The 27,907-nt window shown below is 46.6% G+C and overlaps 1 protein-coding gene across 1 annotated transcript in view; it reads left to right on the top strand.

Moving 5' to 3' along the window:
- Nucleotides 1–27,907, top strand: part of GJC2 (gap junction protein gamma 2) — a 93,310-nt gene that overhangs the window by 1,940 nt on the left and 63,463 nt on the right. Inside the window, exons 2-3 of the mRNA XM_083579935.1 lie at nt 4,394–4,460; nt 22,684–22,780. The gene's annotated coding sequence lies outside the window, so the exon portion shown is untranslated. The remainder of the gene's footprint in view (nt 1–4,393; nt 4,461–22,683; nt 22,781–27,907) is intronic.

Below are 27,907 nucleotides of genomic sequence, written 5' to 3'. Positions count from 1 at the left end.
ATCTTTTAATTTTAGCCACATCTGCGCCATGCACTTAAAGCACTGTGATATCACTTTAAACAGTCACGGCTTCCTCAAAATAATCCTGGGAGCTGAAGTTTGTTAAGGGCGCTGCTGACCCCTGTTCCCCTCACAGCGCTACAATTCCCTGGGAAGAGGGATTGATTGTTCAACCATTCTGGAAATTGTCGCTCTCTGAGGCAAGATGGAGGTCTCCTAACAACTCTCCGCACCCTTAAACTACAGTTCCCAGAATTATTATTATTTGGGGGGGGGGAGAAGTCATGTCAGTTTAAAGTGGTACGACACCACTTTAAAAACATGGCGCGGATGGGGCCTAAGAGTAAGCCCCCTACCAGCACAAGGTAAAGGTAAAGGGACCCCTGACCATTAGGTCCAGTCATGGCCGACTCTGGGGTTGCGGCGCTCATCTCGCTTTATTGGCCGAGGGAGCCGGCGTACAGCTTCCGGGTCATGTGGCCAGCAGGACTAAGCCGCTTCTGGCGAACCAGAGCAGCGCACAGAAACACCATTTACCTTCCCGCCACAGTGGTACCTATTTATCTACTTGCATTTTGACGTCCTTTTGAGCTGCTAGGTTGGCAGGAGCAGGGACCAAGCAACGGGAGCTGACCCTGTCACGGGGATTCGAACCGCCAACCTTCTGATCGGCAAGTCCTAGGCTCTGTGGTTTAACCCATAGCGCCACCCGCGTCCCTACCAGCACATAGCTGACCCCATATAAATAGAAATGCTAATATTCTGCAAGGGAAAGACGGAGTAGTTATTTTGGAGGGGAAACCCTCACTTTTCCTTGCCTTCGTCTGCAGCACGACTTTTGATAAGAACATGATAGCTCAATCAGTAGAGCATGAGTCATGGGTTCGAGCCCCATGTGGGGCAAAAGATTCCCTCACTGCAGGGGGTTGAGTTGGATGACCCTTGTGGTCCCTTCTGACTTGATGATTCTATGATCCTTCTGTGATAAGAGCAGCCTGCTGGGTCAGGCCAGTGGTCCATACAGTCCAGCCTCCCGTTCTCACAGGAGAATAGATACCCCAATACAGTGGTACCTCAGGTTACATACGCTTCAGGTTACATACGTTTCAGGTTACAGATTCCACTAACCCCGAAATAATGCTTCAGGTTAAGAACTTTGCTTCAGGATGAGAACAGAAATCATGCTCCAGCGGTGTGGCAGCAGCGGGAGGCCCCATTAGCTAAAGTGGTGCTTCAGCTTCAGGTTAAGAACAGTTTCAGGTTAAGTATGGACCTCCGGAACAAATTAAGTACTTAACCCGAGGTTCCACTGTAGGCAGTTCACAAGCAGAGCCTGAGTGAAACACAGCTTTTCCCTCCATTGATCTGCCTTGCCCTCCTTTGATGCTGCCCCCCAAGTTGGCAGCCATCAGCCCTGCGTCTTGTGAGAGTGACTTCCATAGTTCAACACTGTGCTGTGCGATGGTACAGAGAGGATGGTTTATTTATCCTGCCCTTAATTTTGGCAGGACGTTTGTTCTCCGTTATGGGGGATGCAGAACAATAACGCTGATGGCTGCAGCAGAGAGGCTGCTTGCTTTCTCTAGAAAGCAAAAGGAAGGAAAAAACTACGTATTTCTAACATGAGCATCGCCTACTTTTTATGCAAAAAACTAGTTTTCATGGGCTGTGAAATCAGCAACGGCTAGAGAGGAGTATTTTCAGAGTGTGTGTGTGAATGGGGATAAATGCCTCTGTCTGGGAGCTGCCACAAGAAACCAACAGAGGGCGACAGAAAGTCATGCTGCATGTTTTGCGCATAGATTTCATGGCAGGGAGAAAACTTCTCTGGCCTGTGGTTAGAGCTCACTGCTTCGTTTGCTGTGTAGATGGGAGTTGTGATGGACTCAGTAAGAGCTTGGAGGAAGGCAGACATCCCACAAAGCAATGTTTGAGGGATTTGTGGTGGAAGAACTGGACATTGCCCTGTTCTGGAGCTCTTAAAACAATGATAAACCTTTGCTCTGTATAGAAAATCTCAATCTACAGAGAAAACAGCCACTGTCAAGGTCTGCCTGTGTGCTGTTGAGAAGCCAGGGGTGAATTTATGGGTTGGTGGCCTCTGGAGTGTAATCAGAAAACACTCTCTGGGGGTGAGGGAAGAAATTTTATTATTATTATTATTATTAAATACAAAATACGAACAACGCCCAACATACTGATGCAGAGGAGAGTGGAGAAAAATTAGATTGCATTAAGAGGGCGATGTTTTTACTTCAACAAGATGAGCACACGATATGAGGAAAGAGGCAGCTGTACCTGTCGCATTTCCTGAGATAGGTAAAGGGTAAAGGGACCCCTGACCATTAGGTCCAGTCGTGGCCGACTCTGGGGTTGCAGCGCTCATCTCGCTTTATTGGCTGAGGGAGCCAGCGTACAGCTTCCGGGTCATGTGGCCAGCAGGACTAAGCCGCTTCTGGCGAACCAGAGCAGTGCACAGAAACGCCGTTCACCTTCCTGCCGGAGCGGTACCTATTTATCTATTTGCACTTTGACGTGCTTTCGTACTGCTAGGTGGACAGGAGCAGGGACCGAGCAACGGGAGCTCACCCCGTCGTGGGGATTCGAACCGCCAACCTTCTGATCGGCAAGTCCTAGGCTCTGTGGTTTAACCCACAGTGCCACCTGCATCCCTTTTCCTGAGATACATCCCCAGAAATGTTGGCACCTTATCTCTGAGGTGTCTTCAACCAGGGCTGCATTTTATTTTATTCCTGGGAAAGTGGGTGCCTCAGGCGAAAGATAAACTCTTTTCCTTTTGCACAGAGGAAACGGCCGGATTTGCGTCGGTGAGCATGCAAAGTTGTTGCCACATGGACACACAGAGTGGCGTCTCAGGGCTGTGCTGCTCACCGAATCTCCATTCGGTTGAGTTGCTGCAACATCAGGAGAGAGGGGAGGAGGGACCCGGTGGCAGCAAGGCTGACATGGTGCAAATGCAACGGCGGGGAAAATTCAGCACTCCTGCCGGAGTGTTTGCACCTCCCTGCTGCTGTGCCCCTTTCTCTCGCTGTCTCAGTGTGCTGCAGTGATTCAGGTGAGGTCAGGTGAGTTGCACAGCTGCTGGCCACATGGAGGGGTTGTTTTTGTTGGGACATTGTTGATGCTTCCGTCCAGTCCTGAGCATCTTGGTCTGCTCCTGAACTCCTGCATCGTCACTCCTGAGCACTGTGTTTGCTACTGAGCCTGTACCCAACACGGTCTGCCCAGGTGTCTTCATTTTTCTTGCCAGGCCATTTTTAGGAAGCTACACCCACCTGTGCCATGCTTGATGTCAGGTATGGGACAGAAAAGGGCCGGATTTCTAAGGAAGCATTGGGAGCTTCAAGCCAGTGTGGTGTAGTGGTTAAGAGCGGTGGACTCGTAATCCGGTGAACCAGGTTCGCTTCCCTGCTCCTCCACATGCAGCTGCTGGGTGTCCTTGGGCTAGTCACACTTCTCTGAAGTCTCTCAGCCTCACTCACCTCACAGTCCTGCTTGTGAGGTGCTTCCTCAGTGTAAGAGGTTTGGGGAGGTATTGATTCTCTGTGTTCCCTGTGTTCATTCTGCTACAGTGGCAAACCCAACACAGATTTGGCTCCCTTCCTGCATTATTGACCCAGTGCCTGTGTTATTTATTGGGCCGCTCGCCCTCCCAAAATCACTGCCAGGAAAATGTTCAGCAAATTGTTTTAAAGTGGTTCACTCGTCGCCTCCAGCAGTAGATATTAGATGCTGCGAAAATTATGTAAGGGCAGGGTTAAAACGGAGGAGTGTTTCGAAAATTATTTTTAGCAAGGCCCGTGAGTACAGGGATTGGGGTATGGCGTTCAGAGGAAACAAACCCCTCAGAACATGCTCTGTGTATGTAGGAGAAAGAATCTCTCAAGCAACCTTTCTGCCCTTGCAATCAGGACTTAGACCAGACTCTGTCTGCATCCGTACTATTTAAAGCAGTATCGAACCACTTTAAAGAGTTACGGCTTCCTCAAAGAATCCCGGGACTTGTAGTTTAAGTTGCTGAGGTTTTTTAGGAGACCCCCATTCCCCTCACAGAACTACAACTCCCAGAGTTTTCTTGGAAGAGTGATCGGTTAAGCCATTCTGGGTTAGGGGCTCCTCACAACTTCTCATGGGGGAAAGCCATGGTGCTTTGAATGTTGGATGGTTCAAGGCAGACGAATGAAAGTCGTCCTTCACACAGCGCATAGTTAAACTCCCACAAGATGCGGTGATGACCATGATGGCTTTAAAAGGGTATTGAACTATGCCAGAGAACAATTAAGGCAAACCAGCGATGGTGCCTGCAAGGCAAAAGAAACAAAAATAACCCAAAGTTAAACATGATCTGACATTGTGTTTTTTCCTTTTTCAGAAACTGAACGCCAGCATTCTCCTGCACCCAGATTGAGCAGTTGCTGAAACTTCCCAGCATGCTCCAGGTTAGTGGCCAGCCATGTTTGGACAATGGAATCTGCCTTGGGTAGAGTCAGGCATTTGGTTCATCTAGCTCAGTATGGTTTGTGCTGACTTACAATGGCTCTCCAGGGTTTCAGACAGTGAGTCTCTCTGTCACGGTCCGGTATAAGGGCGATCGAAGTCCGGGCTGAGGACGTCGGGACCGGGGGCAAGAAGGCAGGGTGGGAGCAGGAACGAGAGTCCAGAAGCCAAGGGTCCAAGGGTCAAGAAGTGGGGAGTCACGAAGTCAAGGGTCCGAGGGTCCAGAAGCAAGGAGTCACAAAGTCAAGGGTCCGAGGATCAGGAAGCAAGAAGCCAAACGCAGCAAGGCAGGAAACATGTTGCTGTGGCAAAGAGCCGAAGGGAAATGCTGACCTTCCATCCCTTCTGGCTCTTGCCACCAGGTGCTGTGAGTTACCAATCGGCCTCACCTGTGTGACCGCGCCTTGCCTCTTCAGAACAAACTTAGGAAGGCCCCAGTCCTGCGAAGCCTTACTGGTCACAGGGCCTGGCTCCTGCACGCACTCCTGACACTCTCTTAGCCATACCTAGAGATGAGGTGGCCCCTTCTCTACTAGAAGACTGGTAATTGTATTTCTCTGTCACATTCACAGGAGAGCTTTTAAAACAGTCCAGTTGTATCTCCACAAATGACTTTGAGGTGTTTTGTTGTGGTACTGACACCCTTTAGTGGTGGGATAGGAAATTTCTCCCAAAGTTGACCTCCAGGGTCATAAATGTTTTTGGTGGTGATGCTGATTGTGTGCTGCCAAAGCTTCCTTTGGCTCTAATCGGGGATTGATGTATGTGCATGCGTTTTATATAAAATAAAATAAAATAAAATAAAATAAAATAAAAAATATTCAGATGTCTCCCTCTTCTATTCTTCAGCTGCCTCGTGTGAGAGAGATAAAGGATGCAGAGCCCTCAAATATTCCATAGTTATTGTTGTTGTTTAGTCATTTAGTCATGTCCGACTCTTTGTGACCCCCTGGACCAGAGCTCGCCAGGCACTCCTGTCTTCCACTGCCTCCCGCAGTTTGGTCAAACTCGAGCTTCAAGAACACTGTCCAACCATCTCGTCCTCTGTCATCCCCTTCTCCTTGTGCCCTCCATCTTTCCCAAAATCAGGGTCTTTTCCAGGGAGTCTTCTCTTCTCATGAGGTGGCCAAAGTATTGGAGCCTCAGCTTCAGGATCTGTCCTTCCAGTGAGCACTCAGGGCTGATTTCCTTCAGAATAGAGAGGTTTGATCTTCTTGCAGTCCATGGGACTCTCAAGAGTCTCTTCCAGCACCATCTTGCCATCTCATTTTTGACCACATCCAACTTACCAAAGTTCATGGTTCTTACATGCCAGGTTCCTATGCAATATTTTTCTTTACAGCATTGGACTTTCCTTTCGCTTCCAGGCATATCCACAACTGAGCGACCTTTCGGCTTTGGCCCAGCCGCTTCATCAGCTCTGAATCTACTTGTACTTGTCCTCCGCTCTTCCCCAGTAGCATGTTGGACGCCTTCCGACCTGAGGGGCTCATCTTCCAGTGTCATAACTTTTATATGCCTGTTGTCTTTGTCCATGGAGTTTTCTTGACGGGGATACTGGAGTGGCTTGCCGGTTCCTGCTCCAGGTGGATCACATTTGGTCAAAACTCTCCACTATGATCTGTCCATCTTGGGTTGGCCCTGCATGGCATAGCTCATAGCTTCTTTGAGTTATTCAAGCCCCTTTTCCATGGCAAGGCTGTGATCCATGAAGGGGTATTCCATAGTACAAACAATGGCAGAGGTTTGAGTAAAGCACTACAGAATATTTGAGTAAAGTATTCTGTAGTGCTTTACTCAAACTTCTGCCATTGTTTGAAACCACAATTTTCCACTCAGTTTTCTCCATTCCTGCTTTACTCAAACTTTTCCACTCAGTTTCCTCCATTCCTGCTTTACTCAAACTTTTGCCATTGTTTTAAACCACTGTCTCCCCCTCAGTGTTTCTGTCATCCTGCCGCCATGCCATGGGCACTGCTGTTGTGCAACTTGCCTTCACATTTTCTCCCCTATTCCAACCGGACTTCTTGCGAATCAAGGATTGTAATAAGGCAGGACAAATCCTTCAATGGGAGCTGTGCTGTGGCTTCCTGCAAATCCAGGATTGTGATGTGAGACAACAGATCCTCCAGTGGAGTGCCGTGTGATGACATTCTTACGTTTTTCTTATATAGAGAGAAATGTTCTACCAAATTTAAAGGGACTTTGCCAAATAAATGGGTATTTAGGATTGAGGTGCAAGCAAGGGAACTATGTCAGCCTTCTCCAAAGTGTGCACTCCAGATGTTTCTGCTGGGTGATGGGAGCTGAAGTCCAAAACATCTGGAGAGCACCCAGTTCGGAGAGGCTAAACTAAGAGCGCATCCAAGCTGTTTAAAGAATTCCTGTTCTCTAAGCTTAGGAATTTGCTTCCAGTACCTGATCTGAGTTTGAGGTTCATTCATACAAAAGTCAACACCTAGTTAGGGATGCAGTTTGACACTATACCTGTTCATTCATTGTTCATTGGCTGTACATAGCTGTTCAAAGTTCTTCACTTTGCGGCTGCTTTGTTCTGGTTCAGAAAACTTCACAGGAGTTCATCCTCTGTGGAGAGAGGACCTGAATCACCCCTCATCCCTCCCTCTCGCTTCTCCTACTCTCTGAGGGGATGAGGCCAATCCTACACCAGCTTACCTGGGTGTAAGAAAGATAGTTTGAGGTTAAAATATTATGGAGAGATCAGTATCACGGGCCATTTGTGAGATCTTCCCTGTGCAGAACTGTTCAGTTCTGAGCTTGCTTTTAACCAACTTCATGACTATCCCTGCTCCCAGTTATCTTCATTTCATCAGCTTAATTTAGGAGGATAAAATAGTTTTGGTCTTGCTATTGTTAAACCACCGGAAGTCAGAAGCCCTTGCCAATCTTCTGCAAACCATCCAGAGATCTATCAGAAGATCTTGAACAAGATGAGAAGATCTTGAATGCCCGACCTGAAGAATTTGGAGCAAATGAATCAGCAGAGGAAACACAGCCCAGAATAACTAAGGAGATAGTACAAGAATACTTGGCTAGTCTAGATGTATTCAAGTCTCCAGGGCCTGATGAACTGCATCTAAGAGTATTAAAAGAACTGGCAGATGTGATCTCAGAACCACTGGCAGTCATCTTTGAGAATTCCTGGAGAACAGGCGAAGTCCCGGCGGACTGGAGGAGGGCAAATGTTGTCCCTATTTTCAAAAAGGGGAAAAGAGAGGACCCAAATAATTACCGCCCAGTCAGTCTGACATCAATACCAGGGAAGATTCTGGAGCAGATCATTAAGCAAACTGTCTGTGAGCACCTAGAAAGGAATGCTGTGATCACCAATAGTCAGCATGGATTTCTGAAAAATAAGTCATGTCAGACTAACCTGATCTCGTTTTTTGACAGAATTACAAGCCTGGTAGATGAAGGGAACGCAGTGGATATAGCCTACCTTGATTTCAGCAAGGCATTTGACAAGGTGCCCCATGATATTCTTGTAAAGAAGCTGGTAAAATGCGGTCTTGACTATGCTACCACTCAGTGGATTTGTAACTGGCTGACTGACCGAACCCAAAGGGTGCTCATCAATGGTTCCTCTTCATCCTGGAGAAGAGTGATTAGTGGGGTGCCACAGGGTTCTGTCTTGGCACCCCACTAATCACTCTTATTCAACGGTCTTATTCAACATCTTTATCAACGACTTGGATGATGGACTCAAGGGCATCCTGATCAAATTTGCAGATGACACCAAACTGGGAGGGGTGGCTAACATCCCAGAGGACAGGATCACACTTCAAAATGACCTTGACAGATTAGAGAACTGGGCCAAAACAAACAAGATGAATTTTAACAGGGAGAAATATAAAGTATTGCACTTGGGCAAAAAAAAATGAGAGGCACAAATACAAGATGGGTGACACCTGGCTTGAGAGCAGTACATGTGAAAAGGATCTAGGAGTCTTGGTTGACCACAAACTTGACATGAGCCAACAGTGTGACGCGGCAGCTAAAAAAGCCAATGCAATTCTGGGCTGCATCAATAGGAGTATAGCATCTAGATCAAGGGAAGTAATAGTGCCACTGTATTCTGCTCTGGTCAGACCTCACCTGAAGTACTGTGTCCAGTTCTGGGCACCACAGTTCAAGAAGGACACTGACAAACTGGAACATGTCCAGAGGAGGGCAACCAAAATGGTCAAAGGCCTGGAAACGATGCCTTATGAGGAACGGCTAAGGGAGCTGGGCATGTTTAGCCTGGAGAAGAGGAGGTTAAGGAGTGATATGATAGCCATGTTCAAATATATAAAAGGATGTCACATAGAGGAGGGAGAAAGGTTGTTTTCTGCTGCTCCAGAGAAGCGGACACGGAGCAATGGATCCAAACTACAAGAAAGAAGATTCCACCTAAACATTAGGAAGAACTTCCTGACAGTAAGAGCTGTTCGACAGTGGAATTTGCTGCCAAGGAGTGTGGTGGAGTCTCCTTCTTTGGAGGTCTTTAAGCAGAGGCTTGACAACCATATGTCAGGAGTGCTCTGATGGTGTTTCCTGCTTGGCAGGGGGTTGGACTCGATGGCCCTTGTGGTCTCTTCCAACTCTATGATTCTATGATTCCTTCTTCCCACCCCTGGGTTTAAGGACATAAGAAGGGACCTTGTGGATCAGGCCAAATGCACCCTGTTCTTCCAGTAGCCAACCAGATCCCTATGGGATGCCCAGAAGGAGAACAGTCTAAGAATCTGTCTGATCCACCCAAGTTGGGCTGGGACCATTGCTTCTTGTGGGAGTGAATTTACTACAGTTGTACCTTGGAAGTCGAACAGAATCCGTTCCAGAAGTCGGTTCGACTTCCAAAACATTCAGAAACCAAAGCACGGCTTCTGATTGGCTGCAGGAAACTCCAAAAATGCAGGATCCAAAAATGCAGCAGTCTGATTGGTCCTAGAACAATAGGATTCAGAATGCAGCAGTATGATTGGTCCACAGGAGCCACCCAATCCAGCTCCAGGTGGAAGTGAATCCACAACCTGATTGGCCTACAGGAGAATCCTGGAATTAGCCAATCACGTGGGGCCCATTGTGTAAATAATGTATATAAAGCAGATATTTTGGGGGAACTTTCATTCCTCCTCACCACTATGAGCTGAATAAAGAGCATGAAAACCACTCTCGACTCCGAGTATATTTCACCCATCGGACGTTCGGCTTCCAAAAATAGTTTGCAAACTGGAACAGTCACTTCCAGGTTTGCAGCGTTCAGGAGTCAAAACGTTTGAGAACGAAGCTGTTCGAAAACCAAGGTACGACTGTAGTTTAAAAGCTATTCGCTTTCTTTCCTGTGCCTCAAATATTCCAGCATTAAGCGTCATCGAATGGCCGCAAGCTGTGGTATTATGAGAGCAGGAGCAAAGCCCACATGCCCCTTCCATTTCTGGGTGCCTTTTCTAAACATCGTACTTCTCTCGCCCTCTTGAAGCACTTGAAGGTTCTCTAAGTGTGCGCAGAATTGATTGCAGACGGTCTCCGCCGTGTCAGAGCGCCGGGGATGGAGGGAGGCAGCTGCAGCTATGGCTGCCTCAGTTCACACGCAGGTGAGGGCCCCATCTGCTTAATTTTGCATCTGGCTTCACTTGGCATTTAGCTCTTTGCTTGGGTCTGGCATCTTTGTGAAAATCACAGATTTTCGCCAGGTCAGGATTGGGGTGGTAGGACTCGGCAGCCCCCAGAGAAAGGGGGCCTGCAGGATCCGGCCACTGGCCCCATCTAGTCTAGCACCCTGTTCTCACAGGGGCCAGCAAGATGCCTGCAAGATTCGAACACAAGAGCGTCTGCTCCTCCTGCAGTTTCCAGAAACCAGTATTTAGAAGCAAGCATTGCTGCCTCCAGCTGTGGACGTAGAACATATTGTGGCTAGAGTCACAGAATTGTAGAGTTGGAAGGGACGCTAAGGGTCATCTAGTCCAACCCACCGCCAAGCACAACAGCTTGCCTCCGCTATTGAGGGGGCCGGGGCCACGCAATGTGCACACGCACACATAGCTCCTCCCAAGGTAAGCTAAGCCTGTCAGGGCAGCTGAATCTATGGTCTTATATAATAATAATAATAATAGTAATAATAATAATAATAATAATAAAAATTTGATTATTTATATCCTGCCCATCTGCCTGAGTTTCCCCAGCCACTCTGGGCGGCTCCCAATCGAGTGTTAAAAACAATACAGCATTAAATATTAAAAAATTTCCTAAACAGGGCTGCCTTCAGATGTCTTTTAAAGATAAGATAGCTGCTTATTTCTTTCACATCTGATAGGAGGGCGTTCCACAGGGCGGGCGCCACTACCGAGAAGGCCCTCTGTCTGGTTCCCTGTAACCTCACTTCTCACAGGGAGGGAACCACCAGAAGGCCCTCGGCACTGGATCTCAGTGTCGGGGCTGAATGATGGGGGTGGAGACACTCCTTCAGGTATACAGGACTGAGGCCATTTAGGGCTTTAAAGGTCAGCACCAACACTTTGAATTGTGCTCGGAAACATACTGGGAGCCAATGTAGGTCTTTCAAGACCGGTGTTATATGGTCTCGGCGGCCACTCCCAGTCACCAGTCTAGCTGCCGTGTTCTGGATTAGTTGTATTTTCCGGGTCACCTTCAAAGGTAGCCCCACGTAGAGCGCATTGCAGTAGTCCAAGCGGGAGATAACCAGAGCATGCACCACTCTGGCGAGACAGTATGTTGGGCAGGTAGGGTCTCATCCTGCGTACCAGATGGAGCTGGTAGACAGCTGCCCTGGACATAGAATTGACCTCCACCTCCATGGACAGCTGTGAGTCCAAAATGTCTCCCAGGCTGCGCACCTGGTCCTTCAGGGGCACAATTACCCCATTTAAGATCAGGGAGTCCTCCACACCCGCCTGTCCCCCAAAAACGGTACTTCTGTCTTGTCAGGATTCAACCTCAATCTGTTAGCCGCCATCCATCCTCCAACCACCTCCAGACACTCACACAGGACCTTCACCGCCTTCACTGGTTCTGACCTAAAAGAGTGGTAGAGCTGGGTATCATCCGCATTCTTATGAACACCCAACCCAAACCCCCTGATGATCTCTCCCAGCGGCTTCATATAGATATTAAAAAGCATGGGGGAGAGGACGGAACCCTGAGGCACCCCACAAGTGAGAGCCCAGGGGTCTGAACACTCATCCCCCAACACCACTTCCTGGACAAACCGGGAGACCCAGCTCCTGGGCAGGCTGTTTGCTTGCTGTGAGCAGAATCAGAGTGCGCTTTGTTCCTCCCTCAATCAAAGGATCAATCAAAGCCTGTCTCAATTTGTTTGCCTGCTGGACGGCTCTCTGGGTCGGTTGCCCGGTCACAGTGTGGGAATGATCCCTGGGGGGTGAGGGAACAGGGCACCCTGCTGTGCTTGCTGCCACCCTCCCCACGTGCAGAGAGCAATTCCTTTGTCAGCTGTGATATGGGAGGATCTCGCTTTGTCTGTTTAGCGCAGGAAAGCTATGATTCTGGGCTGCTTCTGGGCAACCTTCTTACTGAACATTTATCCTGGCTCGTTCGCAGGGAGGTTAGATACTGCTGCACCAAGCAGGTATTATTCCCAACTTTCTAGCACGTTTTCCTGTCACTTTCCTCATTGCAAAAAAAAAAAAAAAGGCAGAACTTTTAGGGGAGCAGGTTTTTTGTGCAAGAGCTGCAGATCAACTTTACTTGTGCAAACTGAATTTGCTTTTATGTGATTGAATCCCAAACAGTCTTGGGATGCACCTGAGGTCCACTTTGCCCCCAAATTCTCCTTTCATCATTCTCTTTCACTTCCCCTTGCACGGCAACCTCTAGCGGGCCGCCTGCATCTCAAAGGAGTCTTGAGATTGAAAATTACCAGTGTCTCCAGCCTCGTCTAAACCCCCTCAGCTTCTCTTAAAATTTCCTGAATGAATTTCCTGAGGAGGAGACACCAAATAAGCTCAAGTTTGTCATTTGTTTTAAAATTGGCTTTATGGGAAATTTGGGGACAACCTGGGGTTACGCAGAAGCCCCTCCCCCCCTTTTAAAAAAGCTAGTCCAACTACAGTTACTTCCTGACGTAGAGGTTTATTGCGGAATCGGTGCTGTTTATGTACACACTGGTGTGGACATTCGTGTGCATTATTTTTGGTAGGAGATTTGTAACATGTGTGAAGATAAGAACACAAGATAATAATAATAATAATAATAATAATAATAATAATAATAATAATAATTATTATTATTATTATAATTATAATAATTTATTATTTATACCCCGCCCATCTGGCTGGGTTTCCCCAGCCACTCCAAAATACAATAACCTATTAAACATTAAAAACTTCCCTAAACAGGGCTGCCTTCAGATGTCTTCTAAAAGTCAGATAGTTGTTTATTTCCTTGACATCTGATGGGAGGGCGTTCCACAGGGCGGGTGCCACCACCGAGAAGGCCTTCTGCCTCGTTCCCTGTATCTTGGCTTCTCGCAGGGAGGGAACCGCCAGAAGGCCCTCAGAGCTGGATCTCAGTGTCCGGGCAGAACAATGGGGGTGGAGATGCTCCAATGGCCCATCTAGCCCAGTCTCCTGTTTTCACAGTGGCCAGATACCTGTGGGAAACCAGGAAGGAGGATTCCATCACAGCTCAGTTGGTTAGAGTGTGGTGCTGGCAACGCCAAGGTTGCAGGTTCGATCCCTGGTAAGAGACATCTGTATATTCCTGAATTGCAGGGGGTTGGACTAGATTGTCCATGGGTCTCTTCCAACTCTACAATTCTATGAGATATTCTATGAGCTAGTAGCTTTCGATAGCCCTCTTCTCCATTAATTTGCCTAAACCATCCAAGTTGATGGCTATTGCTGCCTCTTGTGGAAGTGAGTTCCATAGTCCACACTACGCTCTGTGTGAAGAAGTACTTTCTTTTCCACCTGTTTTTTGTGGCAATGTTTTGGTGGATGAGCCCCTACTGCCACGGCCACGCTCCTTCCATTTGCAGTGTTGGTGCTGACCTTTAAAGCCCTAAACGGCCTCGGTCCAGTATATCTGAAGGAGCGTCTCCTCCCCCATCGTTCTGCCCAGACACTGAGGTCCAGCTCCGAGGGCCTCCTGGCGGTTCCCTCACTGCGAGAGGCCAAGTTACAGGGAACCAGGCAGAGGGCCTTCTCGGTAGTGGCGCCCGCCCTGTGGAATGCCCTCCCATCAGATGTCAAAGCGATAAACATCTACCTGACATTCAGAAGACATCTGAAGGCAGCCCTGTTCAGGGAAGTTTTTAATATGTGACATTTTAGTGTATCTTTCATCTTTGTTGGAAGCCGCCCAGAGTGGCTGGGGAAACCCAGCCAGATGGGCGGGGTACAAATAATAAATTATTATTATTATTATTATTATTATTATTATTATTATTATTATTGCATCTCAGCTGAGCCACAACCTCATCCTTTTGCTTCCGGTGGCCCGAACGATTTGAGTATTCCTATTTCCACCCCTTGCCACACGCTGAAGGCGCTCCAGAACTTCAAAAACCCAACAGGAGGTCAACATCTCCACACATGTGGGCAGGGTTTGGGGAGGGGGCAGCTGGCCTGATCCAAGACTGCTTAGGATTTGGAACCGCTTGGTGGACGCTGTGCCATGAGCAGTATTCCAAATTTTGGGACGCGATGGTGCAGAATTATGGTATTTCCACCTTCTCGCTTAACGCTGCCAAGTGGACTTTTTTGTGAGTTTAGTTTAGATTTTGGAACTTTCCGTCTCTGTCTCTTTCTTCACCACCGGCGGAAAAAGCGAGAACATCAACTGAAGTCTGTTTGCGCCCTGACAATAGACGTTTTGTTATAACAGTATACAAACACTTGGAATCCAGGAACGGAAAAAAAATGAATGCAGAGCATCAAACTGGAGGTTCTGTGACTGCCGTTTGTCTGGTACGTGTCTACACTTCCATAAATATTGTGGCAGAACACGAACTGTTTGAGATCCAGATTTTATGTAGTCATAACCAGGACTGCCGAGTAATTTTACGGGGCAGTCCATCTCTTTATTTCCCCCCTTCATTACCCGCACCCATTCCATGGAGATTTTATTTTTGCTTCCTAGGGAACCAAGTCGTTTCAAAAGAATGTAAGAACAGTGTGGCTGATGGTGTCAGACCGAAAGCCCACCTAGTCCAGAATCTTTTTCTCACAAGGGCCAACCAGATGCGTCTGCGAAGCCTACAAGCAGGCCCTGGACACCACAGCGCTCTCCCAGTTTGTGATTCCCAGCAACTGGTGTTCAGAGGTATGCCACTTTTGACACTGGAGGTATAATAGCCATTGTGGCTAACAGCCATTGATAGCCTTGCCTATCACCTTGCCAACAAAGGCCCGTATAGTTAAAGCCATGGTTTTCCCAGTAGTGATGTATGGAAGTGAGAGCTGGACCGTAAAGAAGGCTGATCGCCAAAGAATTGATGCGTTTGAATTACGGTGCTGGAGGAGACTCTTGAGAGTCCCATGGACTGCAAGAAGATCAAACCTCTCCATTCTGAAGGAAATCAGCCCTGAGTGCTCACTGGAAGGACACATCGTGAAGCTGAGGCTCCAAGACTTTGGCCACCTCATGAGAAGAGAAGACTCCCTGGAAAAGACCCTGATGTTGGGAAAGATGGAGGGCACAAGGAGAAGGGGACGACAGAGGACGAGATGGTGGGACAGTGTTCTCGAAGCGACCAGCATGAGTTTGAGCAAACTGCGGGAGGCAGTGGAAGACAGGAGGGCCTGGTGTGCTCTGGTCCAGGGGGTCACGAAGAGTCGGACACAACTAAACAACTGAACAACAATAACCCCTGACCATTAGGTCCAGTCGCGGATGACTCTGGGGTTGTGGCGCTCATCTTGCTCTATAAGCCGAGGGAGCCAGCGTTTGTCCGCAGACAGCTTCCAGGTTATGTGGGCAGCATGACTGAACCGCTTCTGGCGAACCAGAGCAGCGCATGGAAACGCCATTTACCTTCCTGCCAGATCTGTATCTATTTATCTACTTGCACTGGTGTACTTTCGAACTGCTAGGTTGGCAGAAGCTGGGACCGAGCAACAGGAGTTCACCCCATCGCGGGGATTCGAACCGCCGACCTTCTGATTGGCAAGTCCTAGGCTCTGTGGTTTAACCCACAGCTCCACCTGAGTCCCAGTTGCCCACCATAGTTTTGTCCAATCCATTTTCCAAGCCTTCCAAGCTGGTGCCTGAATCTTCCAACATTCAGCTTTCTTGGCTGGCCCTACCGGGTTCTGGTATTACGAGGTTCCCCCATCCCTGCTATTCATAGCCTGCTCCCATGTGCTTGCAGCAGCACATGTTCAGAATTTGGTGTCTCCTCCAGAATTCAGCATCTGGAGAACGTCTACTTTATAGAAAACAAAAATGTTTTCAGCTCCCTGAAGTGAGTTTGGAAATGCATGGACAGCGCTTGGCTCAGAAGCTTGAGCTGAGCTGAGGAAGGTCGTGGGCAGCTGCCTGCGGCCAGCCAAGAGCCAGAAGTTGTGGGGCAAGCTAGGGGTCGGGACCAAAGACAAGTTGGAACCACAGGAAGGGACAAGGAGCAGGCCAGAAATCACCACCAAAGAGTAACCAGAGAGCCAGAGCTCAGGAAGACCATGTTGCTCAAGCTGGACCCCGGTGGAACAGTCCTTTTATACTGGGTGGACAGAGTCAGGAATTTGCCCACCTGCACTTCAGTGGCTCACCATGTGCGGGTGTTGTGCCGAAACACAGAAGCTTCTGCGATGAAGGGCTTCCACTTGCCAGGTTCTGGTTGTTGCTTAGCCAGCTTTTCTCCAGCTTGTTCAGATTCTTGGTGTTTAGGGGCTGCTTGCTGGTCCAGACACAGCAGGAAAGCTGGCAACCGTGGGAGTGAAGACTAGCCTTGCAAAGCAGTCCATATAAGGTTTCAACTAGGACAGGGCCTTTTCAGCACTGGCCCCAATGTGGTGGAATGCTCTGTCACAAGAGACCAGCGCCCTGCGGGACTTGACATCATTCCACAGGGCCTGCAAGACAGAGCTGTTCCACCTGAGGAAATGAGATAAACAAGAAAGAAAAGAAAATGAGATAAACAAGAAAGAAAGGAAGTTATTTTTATATGCAGTAACAGCAGCAAGAATATTGATGGCCCAGAAATGGAAACAAGAGGAGCTACCTACGAAAGAAGAATGGAGAATGAAAATGATGGACTATGCGGAACTGGATAGACTAATAGGAAGGATCCGGAATCGACGGGATCAGAGATTTACAGAAGATTGGAAGAAATTTACAGAGTATATGCAAAAAATAAGTGATAATCAGATAACGTTTGTAAGTTTCAACGAAGCTCTGTGAAAAGAAGATTAGAAGTGTTAAAATTAAGATAAATTAATTAATAGTAAGGTAATTATAATTTTAAGAAATGTGGAGAAAGTAAGGATATGAAGGTTTACCAGGCGGGTTGAGGGAAGTCAACAAGGAGAAATTGGATGTAATTAAGATGTGTTGATTGTATAATTTTGTATTGGAAAGTGAATAAAAAATATTATCACAAAGAGCTGTTCCACCTGGCCTTTGGTTTGGACTCGGTCTGACCCTTATGTTTCCCTCATGGTCTTGATTTATCAGCTATTTTAAAATGAGGCTGCATTTTAAATTGCATTTTAACCAGTATTTTAAATTAGGTTTTTTCCTCCCTCTCTTTCCCTCATATTATGTTTTTACTGTGATTTTATTTTATTGGTGTTAGCCGCCCTGAGCTCGGCTCTGGCTGGGAAGGGCGGGTTATAAATAAAATTTATTATTATTATTATTATTTATTTATTTATTTTGCATTGCTATCCTTCCATTCCTCCAAGGAGCTGAAGGCAGAGTGTGTGGGAATGAGCCCCACTGAGCACTGCGGGACTTACTTCAAAGTAGACCTTCATTGGAATATGCATGACACAACATGAAGAGGGCATCTGAGCAATTTGAGTTTGAGTTGCTATAACTTTGTTGAATTGTATAAATCATTTTGATTCCTGGTTTTATTTTATTTTTTGATATTTAGAGTTCCTATGACTTTGCTTGACTTGCATTGATCATTTTGATGAATTTGTTGTTATTTGCTTTATTTTCTGTTCTGTTCTGTTTGATAGTATAGTGATTGTGACATTGTTGGTTTTTTTTTTTAATTCTGTTGTGTTGTGAGTCGCTTTGAGCTCGGCACCTGTCGTTGGAAAAACAGAATACAAATGTTTAATCAAATTTAGAGCACCTTTGTGGGTTAAAGACAAGCTTGCAATTGGATAGGTAAAGCAGCTTTTTACATAAGGTAAAGGGGCCCCTGACCATTAGGTCCAGTTGTGACCGACTCTGGGGTTGCGGCGCTCATCTCACTTTACTGGCCGAGGAAGCCGGCGTACAGCTTCCGGGTCATGTGGCCGGCATGACTAAGCCGCTTCTGGCAAACCAGAAACGCCGTTTACCTTCCCGCCGGAGCGGTACCTATTTATCAACTTGCACTTGACATGCTTTCGAACTGCTAGGTGGGCAGGAGCAGGGACCAAGCAACGGGAGCTCACCCCATCGCAGGGATTTGAACCGCCAACCTTCTGATCGGCAAGTCCTAGGCTCTGTGGTTTAACCCACAGCGCCACCCATAGAGCCCCATAAAGATGAAAGGCCTGCTCAATTACTTTACACTCCTGAACGGATTGCAAATGAAGGGATTGTTTGCCAGCTATCCACAGTGCAATCTGAGGCTGCCTCCCTTTTAGCTAGGAAAGCAAGCCCAGAGACTTTATGGATCGAAATCCAATTGCTAATTAGTTTTACTATTATTATTATTTATTGCTAGAGCAAGCTGTTGTGCCAAGGCCAGACAGAGATAACAACTTTCTGAATTTCAAGCGAACACAGGAAACTACCTTGTATTGAGTAATATCATTGGTCCATCTAGCTCACCATTGTTTACACTGACTGGCAGCAGCACATGTTACATAGAATTATAGAGCTGGGATCCCGAGGGTCATCTAGTCCAACCCACTAGAATGCAGGAATCTCAGGTAAAGCATCCATGACAGATGGCCAGCCAACCTCTGCTTAAAAACGTTCAGTGAAGGGAGTCTGTTCCACTGCTGAATTATTATTATTATTATTATTATTATTATTATTATTATTATTTGTTTATACCCTGCCCATTTGGCTGGGTTTCTCCAGGCACTCTAGGCAACTTCCAACAAAAGATTAAAAATACATTAAAACATCAGTCATTAAAAACAGAGCTGCCTTCAGATGTCTTCTAAACCTCAGATGGTTATTAATTTCTTTGACATCTGATGGGAGGGCGTTCCACAGGGCGGTCGCCACTACCGAGAAGGCCCTGTGCCTGGTTTCCTGTAACAGCTCTTCCTGCCAGAAAGGTCTTCCTGATGTTTAGTCGGAATCTCCTTTTTTTGTAACTTCAAGCCATTGGTTCGAGTCCTACCCTCCAGAGCAGGAGAAACAAGCTCGCTCCATCTTCCTTGTGACAGCCGTTGAGATATTTGAAGATATCTCCTCTCAGTCTCTTCTTTTCCAGGCTGAACATACCCAACTCGTCCTCATAAGGCTTGGTTTCCGAGACCCATGATCATCTTGGTCACCTTCCTCTGCACACATTCCAGCTTGTCAACATCCTTCTTAAATTGTGGATGCCCAGAACTGGACACAGGACTCCATGTGTGGTCTAACCAAGGCAGTATAGAGCAGAACTATTCCTTCCCTGGATCTGGACACTAGACTTCTGTTGACGCAGCCTAGAAGAGCATGTAGCTTTCTTTTGCTGCTGGATCATGTTGTTGACTCATGTTGAGCTTGTGGTCCACCAAGACCTCTAGATACTTTTCACATGTACTCCTGGCAATCCAGGTGTCCCCCACCTTATATTTTGCCGATCCTACAGCTGTGCTTTCAGATCCTTCAGCATGCATAAGTGCAGAAAAAGAGCCTTGGCGGATCAGGTCCAAATGGTGCCCGTCTAGTCCAGCAATTGGTTCTCATGGTGGCCAACCTATTATGGGAAACCCACGAGGAAGACCGGAGTGTTTCCCCTACTAGTGGGATTCCCAATCAATTGGAATTCAGAGACATTCCGATAGCGCAAGCAGAGAACCAGCCCTTGCGGCCATTGCTAGCCTCATGCTCCACTCATTCTCTTGAAGACCATCTTCAGGACCTTTAAAAAAAGCACCCTGCCTCTGTTTGTGGTCTTGTAACAAGTTGCTTCAACTTAAACCCGTCCCTGAACTCCCAATTTACGTGACAGCGGAAGTCTATAAAGAGGCAGGCCTTTGCTCAATGGAGCTGATGCAGATGGGGTTACGGCTGAAGTAGGTCACGGAAGAACTGAAACATGACTCTGGGGCATCACGTAGCCAATAGAGTACGTGGCGAGGTTGATGAGGTTAAAGGGGAACCGTGGGACAAAGGACATGAAGTGCGTGTGTGTTTATATACAGAGCAACGGTTTCGCAGAGGAAACCGACTGCAGCTGAGCGGTGTTGCAATGAAGGTAGTTTGGTGTTTTTGCGAAAACCCTGACCCTACCTCTTCTCCAGAGGCCGGGGACAGACTCCATGTGTCCTGGGAGTAGTCCAAGAACAACAGCTGGTATGGATGTACCCTTAGAGAGCTTGTCTCCTTTGTTTTCGCAAATCTAGTGCAGATTTCGGGTGAGACAGGGTTATTTCTGGTTCTTTACTAAACCCCATAGCTTAGCGGCTTGGATGAGGGTGACGTTGGATTCAGTTCTCATCTGCAGGCAAACGTCCCTAATTCGCACTTTCAGAGACGCCATGTGGACAGAAACACAGGCCTCATTTGAGATCCGCACTTCTTCGACTTTAGAAAGCCTCGTAATGTGCGCACAGGGGTGATATGATAGCCATGTTCAAATATATAAAAGGATGTCACATAGAGGAGGGAGAAAGGTTGTTTTCTGCTGCTCCAGAGAAGCGGACACGGAGCAATGGATCCAAACTACAAGAAAGAAGATTCCACCTAAACATTAGGAAGAACTTCCTGACAGTAAGAGCTGTTCGACAGTGGAATTTGCTGCCAAGGAGTGTGGTGGAGTCTCCTTCTTTGGAGGTCTTTAAGCAGAGGCTTGACAACCATATGTCAGGAGTGCTCTGATGGTGTTTCCTGCTTGGCAGGGGGTTGGACTCGATGGCCCTTGTGGTCTCTTCCAACTCTATGATTCTATTCTATGATTCTATGACTGCGCTAGGTTGAGGTGCACATGCAAATGCAGAGAAGAGGAAACAGTATACAGTGGACGCGCGGGTTGCGAACGTGATCCGTGCAGGATGCATGTTCGCAACCTGCAGCATTCGCAAGCCGCATTTGCACGTCTGCGCATGCACAGGTTGCGATTTGGCACTTCTGCGCATGCGCAAAGCACGATTTAGTGCTTCTGCGCATGCGCAACTGCTGAAACCTGGAAGTAACCCGTTCCGGTACTTCTGGGTTTCGGCGGTCTGTAACCCGAAAAAATGCAACCTGAAGTGGCTGTAACCCGAGGTATGACTGTACAAGTATGCATTATATCTGGGGAAATTGCTTTGCAGAAAATGTGCCACAGGTGGAAGAGAGGTTCTGAAGTGGTTCTCTGAAGGGGGGGGGGGCAGCAGGGATGCAAAACCTGTAGCTATCCGGACTCTAATAATAATAATAATAATAATAATAATAATAATAATAATAATAATATATTTATACCCCACCCATCTGGCCAGGCCTTCCTAGCCACTCTGGGCGGCTCCCAACAAAATTAAAAGCAGAATAAAACATCAGGCATTAAACACTTCCCTAAACAGGACTGCCTTCAGATGTCTTCTAAAAGTTGGAGAGTTGTTTATTTCCTTGACATCTGACGGGAGGGCGTTCCACAGGGCGGACGCCACCACCAAGAAGGCCCTTTGCCTGGTTCCCTGTAACCTCACTTCTCACAGGGAGGGAACTGCCAGAAGGCCCTTGGAGCTGGACCTCGGTGTCTGGGCTGAATGATGGAGGTGGAGATGCTCCTTCAGGTATATTGGGCCGAGGCCGTTTAGGGCTTTAAAGTTCAGCATCAACACTTTGAATTGTGCTCGGAAACGTACTGGGAGCCAATGTAGGTCTTCCAGGACTGGTGTTATATGGTCTCGGTGGCCACTCCAAGTCACCAGTCTAGCTGCCGCATTCTGGATTACCCTATTTTTCCATCTATAAGATGCCCCCATGTATAAGTCACCCCTTATTTTTGCGGCAACAACCAATCACCAGTCCACCCTTGACACTATCCGCGTATAAGACACCCCCTAATTTTTGACATTATCTTTTAGGAAAGAAACCTAGTCTTATACATGGAAAAATACGGTAGTTGTAGTTTCTGAGTCACCTTCAAAGGTAGCCCCATGTAGAGCACATTGCAGTAGTCCAAGCAGGAGATAACTAAAGCATGTACCACTCTGGCGAGACAGTCTGCGGGCAGGTAGGGTCTCTAAATCCCATCATCCCCAACCAGTAGATCCAGTGCATCAGGAGTGATGGGTGTTGCAGTCCAACCAAATCTGGAGGGTGCTGGATTCTATACCCTACAGTGTTTCTCAACCTGTGGGTCCCCAGATGTTGTTGGACTACAACTCCCATCATGCCTATCCAGCATGACCAGTGGTCAGGGATGATGGGAGTTGTAGTCCAACAACATCTGGGGACCCACAGGTTGAGAACCGCTGCCTTGCGCTCTCACCTGCCTTTACGGCACTGCGGTTCTTTCTTCTCCCCTTATGCGCTACACACGGCTAGGGCTTCGTCATCTCATGCTCTGAACTAGACTTGTGTCATACTTTTCTGAAAAGTTGTCTGTCCCCCTTCCCGAAAGCTTTGTTGAAGCACCGCCATGCCCCCACGAAGGCGACCCGTTTCCGAAGCGAGGCGCGAATCAGCGCGACGGCGGGATCCCAGAACTGCTGAGTGCGGTTCCGTGCGCACGAGTCTTGGCTGCCCTGCAACAATGGGGCCCTTTCAAAGAGGGCTGTGGAACGATGCCGCGCTGTGCTTGGTGGCGCGAGTCTGCTGATACCCTTCCCAGATAATGAGGGATTGTTTTTCCTTTTCTCTTCTCTTTTGTGTCAGAGGTGAAGGCGGTGAAGCTGTGCAGCACGAACCCTCTGTGGGAAAAAAGAAGGAAGATTCGCAGCTAAGAACCACCCATTTTTCCTGTCTGTGAAAGGTATGGAATGTTTCTTAATAACGGAAGATTCCTTGTGTCTGCTGGGTTGCAAAGAAGCCTTATTTTGCAGTCAGGATATCCATTGTGCTGCTGTTTCATACTTGTCATGTTACTTTTTCATATATATATATATATATATATATATATAAATATATATATATATATGTATTTTAAAAACCCATATCATTATTTTCCAGTTAACAATACAGTGGTACCTCGGGTTAAGTACTTAATTCGTTCCGGAGGTCTGTTCTTAACCTGAAACTGTTCTTAACCTGAAGCACCACTTCAGCTAATGGGACCTCCCGCTGCTGCCACGCCGCCGGAGCATGATTTCTGTTCTCATCCTGAATCAAAGTTCTTAACCTGAGGTAATATTTCTGGGTTAGCAGAGTCTGTAAGCTGAAGCGTATGTAACCTGAAGCATATGTAACCCAAGGTACCACTGTAATGACATATGAACTCCCAAATCACCTTGGGAGAAATAGGATTTGCATAGCAAATATACCACCCACTTCATTAACACGTCGAAATCCAGTTTATTCTGGGCAACTTGGCATCACCCTGCGCATACTTTCCCCCTCCTGATCTTTCAGCCAGGCCTTCTCATGTGCACCTTACAAAGGCAGAAGAGCTGGCAACTTTTGACGCTGTGTTTATTCAAAGCGGCGCTTAGCTCCGAATCTTTGCATGCATCCTTCGTGGATGTTTTGATGTGCTGTCAGGCAGTCCTGAGCCTGGACTTTCTCTTGTGTTGTCTTTAATGGGCGCTGCATCAACAACTGCTGGCCCTCGTCGGCGTTGCTTCTTATCAGGAAAGGAAAATCAGGAGCCAGTCAGATTCTGCGCCTTTTCAGTTTGCAGCCGAGCTGCAATTGGAGGTTCATTTCAGCCAAGCCAACAGTGAGATTCTAAGTTTGCACCAGTGATATTTCCTTCCCCTGCGAAAGGAAAGGAGTGTTGTGGGTTAAATTTATATCCTATCTTTACTCCAAAAGAGCCCAGGGCAGCAAATAAGTCAGTACTGAAACAATACAATTAAAACAGATAAAAACACATAATGCTTGTTTGTCTACCCAGCCATGTTTTCCTTCTTTTTAGCTCCTGTTGATTTTAACCATCCTTCAAATGTCTTTAAATACTCGTTTTTAACCGATTTATCAATAACCTTAATGTTTTGGTTTATATTTTTGCAACCCACTTAGAGCTTTCCTTGCCATCAAGTGGTATTTAAATTTTGTTAACTGTATAGAATAAATACATCTGTTCTCAGATCTTCCATCTTTATGTTGCTGTGTCAACAGCCGCTTTGCTTCTTATCCAAAAAGGAAAGTTAGGAAGCAGTCAAGAGTTAGTGTGGTGTAGTGATGAGAGTGGGCATAGGCAAACTTGGTCCTCCAGATGTTTTGGGACTACAACTCCCATCATCCCTAGCTAACAGGACCAGGGGTCAGGGATGATGGGAATTGTAGTCCCAAAACATCTGGAGGGCCAAGTTTGGCCATGCCTGGATTAGAGTATAGGACTAGGGACTCAGCTATACAGCTGCAAATAAAACGTTTTAAGTGTGTTGTAAAGTGCAATAAACAAATTTAACACTAGATGGAAACAGTGAGTTATGGCCATTTCAATGTATTATTTTTTTAAAAGCATTTCCACAGCGTTTTTTATCTGTGTGTAGATTCTGCCTAGGATCTAGGAGACAGACCAGCGTTCAAATCCCCACTCAATCATGAAGCTGGTTTAGTATCCTGGGCCTACATCACAAGGTTGGTGTGAAGATAATTTGAAGAGGGGCAGCACTGTGAAGGTTTCCTTAGGCACCTTGGAGGAAGATGGAATGTAAATTAAACAAACAAACAAACACATCCCTTTAATTTACACTCAGGTTGAATTTGGAGGTTTAGTTCAGTGAGAAAACAGTTGGGATTTGGTTAATATCAGTGGTTTTCCCTTCCTAGTACAAAAACTGCACTTTTATTGTGGCAGAAAAGGCTTCCTGAACAGGCGTGTGGTTTGAGAAATGTTGTTGTATCTGCCAATAAACACATAAATAAAAATCAGTGGCTGGGTTTGCCAGATGTTGTAAGGTCTGCAGATGTGGATAATCTTTACTGGGTGATGGGCGACAGTGGTTTACACCTCTGTTGCAGGAACATAATTTCTACTCTTGCAGATAAGTGTCCCGAATAATGCCAGTGTGTGGGAACATAGAGGTACCTATGGAAATAAAAGGACCAGTTTTGCACCGTCCAAGTGAACTGGGAATCAAGCCTGAATAAGGATATCAGGAATTGCATTTTTCTTTTCTTTCTACCTCTGGCCTTCTTAAGCAGAAGCAATGGAATCTTTGCATCATTTATTTACACAACCTCGTTTTCCTTCTAATTCCCTGGCTTTTCCTCCCCAAAACTGTGAAGAACTTAGCAACTGTGACATCGGCTGAGTCTCAGCAGGGCAGATAGCGTGGGAGAAATCAGAAGAATCACTTTGTCTGCTTCTCAGAAACTGCAGTCAGGATGACAAACTGTTTCGCTGCATCGTGATTGCCGATAGTAATGAACCCAGAGAAGAGAGGGTTGGGTATCATCTCTCTAAGGTCCTCCCTCTTCAAAAGTGCATGTCAGGGGTCCCTAATATGGCATCTGTGGATGCAATGACTCATATAAAGTCTTCCCTTGTTGTTATTGTTGTTTAGCCGTTGAGTCGTGTCTGACTCTTCGTGACCCCATGGACCAGAGCACACCAGGCACTTCTGTCTTCCACTGTCTCCCGCAATTTGGTCAAACTCATGTTCGTAGCTTCGAGAACACTGTCCAGCCATCTCGTCCTCTGTCGTCCCCTTCTCCTTGGGCCCTCCATCTTTCCCAACATCAGGGCTTTTCCAGGGAGTCTTCTCTTCTCATGAGGTGGCCAAAGTCTTGGAGCCTCAGCTTCAGGATCTGTCCTTCCAGTGAGCACTCAGGGCTGATTTCCTTCAGAATGGATAGGTTTGATCTTCTTGCAGTCCATGGGACTCTCAAGAGTCTCCTCCAGCACCATAATTCAAAAGCATCAATTCTTTGGCGATCAGCCTTCTTTATGGTCCAGCTCTCACTTCCATACATCACTACTGGGAAAACCATAGCTTTAACTATACAGACCTTTGTTGGCAAGGTGATGTCTCTGCTTTTTAAGATGCTGTCTAGGGTAGCTTTCTCCAAATATACATGGGCATAGGTAGTTTGGCCTGATATACAAATTTTTGAATAGCAATTCCCCAAGATTTCCGAATGTTATTTTTACGAGCGTATGCATTTTATGTACACTTTCAGCAAGCATAATGCATTTTTGTAAACATTGTTTGCTTGGAGAACTGCGTCGCAAAATTCGGAGAGGTGTGAATTTTGAAGGATGGCTGTTGCACTTTTCATATTCTTCCAGAAAACACAAACAAGGTAGGCTTACCTATAAACATAAGCTGAATAATATGACTCACCCATCCCTCTGTGGAGCTAGGTCACACCTCACAGTGACTGCAGTGGCACTGCCATTTTGTTGCCACTGCAGGCAACAGAGCCTGCCGCATGGAGCAATTTAAGACTGCGCCATTAGTTTCTCAACCGAGGAGAGTTGAACGTGGAGGCGTTTTGACAGCAGCCGTGTGACAGACTCTAGCTGCTTCCCCACCCCTGTCCCAGACCATGAACCCAAACTTTTGCATAGTAACGAAACATCATCCTGGCAGGTTCGTTGTTGTTCTGGTTTTAAATCCTCTCAGAGTTTGGAATACATTGCACAGGGAGATATCACAGCTGGGAAGAACTAAACAGGTCCAGAGAACTTTGAAGCTGAATTGCTAAAAGCAGAAGCAAGCGCATAGAGAATAGGCAGGGCCGCTTCAGCTGAGTTTTGCACGTCTCGCATCTTTGTATGGTGGAACCTTGGTTCTCGAATGTCTCAATTCAGAATGTTTCAGAACCCAAATGCCAAAACCCAGAAGTAAATGCTTCCGTTTTTGAATGTGCCTCAGAAGTCAAACGGCTTCCGAAGTGCGTTTTTTCTCAATTTTCTCAATTGAATTCGCCAACAGTTTTTGAACGTTTTGGAAGTCGAACGGTCTTCCGGAACGGATTACGTTCGAAAACTGAGGTTCCACTGTAATGGCTAGCCTGGATGATGGCTGCTGATGGTTTGCATGGGGAAAGGCATCCTTATTAGGGGAAATTGCTTTCAAAAATGTCTGCATTGATCAAGAAGGCATGCAAAAAAATGTTGTTAGGAGAAATTTGCACTGACAAATATTCATGAGAATTTTTTTCTTTTTTATATATATAAAAAAGCAAATTGCTGCAGAAATGTGGAGAACAGAATTTAAGTTTGGAAAAGTGAGAAACCAAGAGAACTAGAATTGACAGATCCGTCCATGGCTACCTCCACAAGGTGTTTGTGATGTGAAGAGAGCAATATGTGTGTTTTCTTTACTTGCAAAAATCTTCGTTATCAAGAAAGACGAAGGCTAAAAATGCAAAAGGTACCACAGAAAACTACAATTCAGTATAAATTATTAGTGAGCTTCTCATGGCTAAGTCTCTGATCAATTTCCAAGGAACTCGAATGTTTGGAAATGGTTGAATCCATGGCTAAAGCTTTGCACTTAAAGCAGAGAGAACCATCTAATCTCCCCTCTGATGTGAAGCTCTTTGAGTTACTAATAGCCCAATAGCTACCTCTTGGGGATCATCCATACTGTTGCCCAATGTGGATATTAGTCCTTTTTTAAAATATAATTTTTATTATTTTCTTTAATAAAAACAAAACACATATAATATAACAATATTACAATAACAAATCAATCACATTTGCTCCGCTGAGCTCATGACTTCCCTCCCTAGAACAATAAGATCCAGAATGCAGCAGTCTGATTGGTCCTAGAACAATAGGATTCAGAATGCAGCAGTCTGATTGGTCCTAGAACAATAGGATCCAGAATGCAGCAGTCTGATTGGTCCACAGGAGCCAACCAATCCAGCTCCAGGTGGAAGTGAATCCGCAACCTGATTGGCCTACAGGTGAATCCCGGAATTAGCCAATCACGTGGGGCGCATTGTGTAAATAATGTATATAAAGCAGACATTCTGGGGGAAC

This window comes from Podarcis filfolensis (assembly GCF_964270895.1).
Source record: "Podarcis filfolensis genome assembly, chromosome: 12".
Lineage (NCBI taxonomy): Eukaryota > Metazoa > Chordata > Lepidosauria > Squamata > Lacertidae > Podarcis > Podarcis filfolensis.
This window is presented reverse-complemented; position numbering and strand designations above follow the sequence as displayed.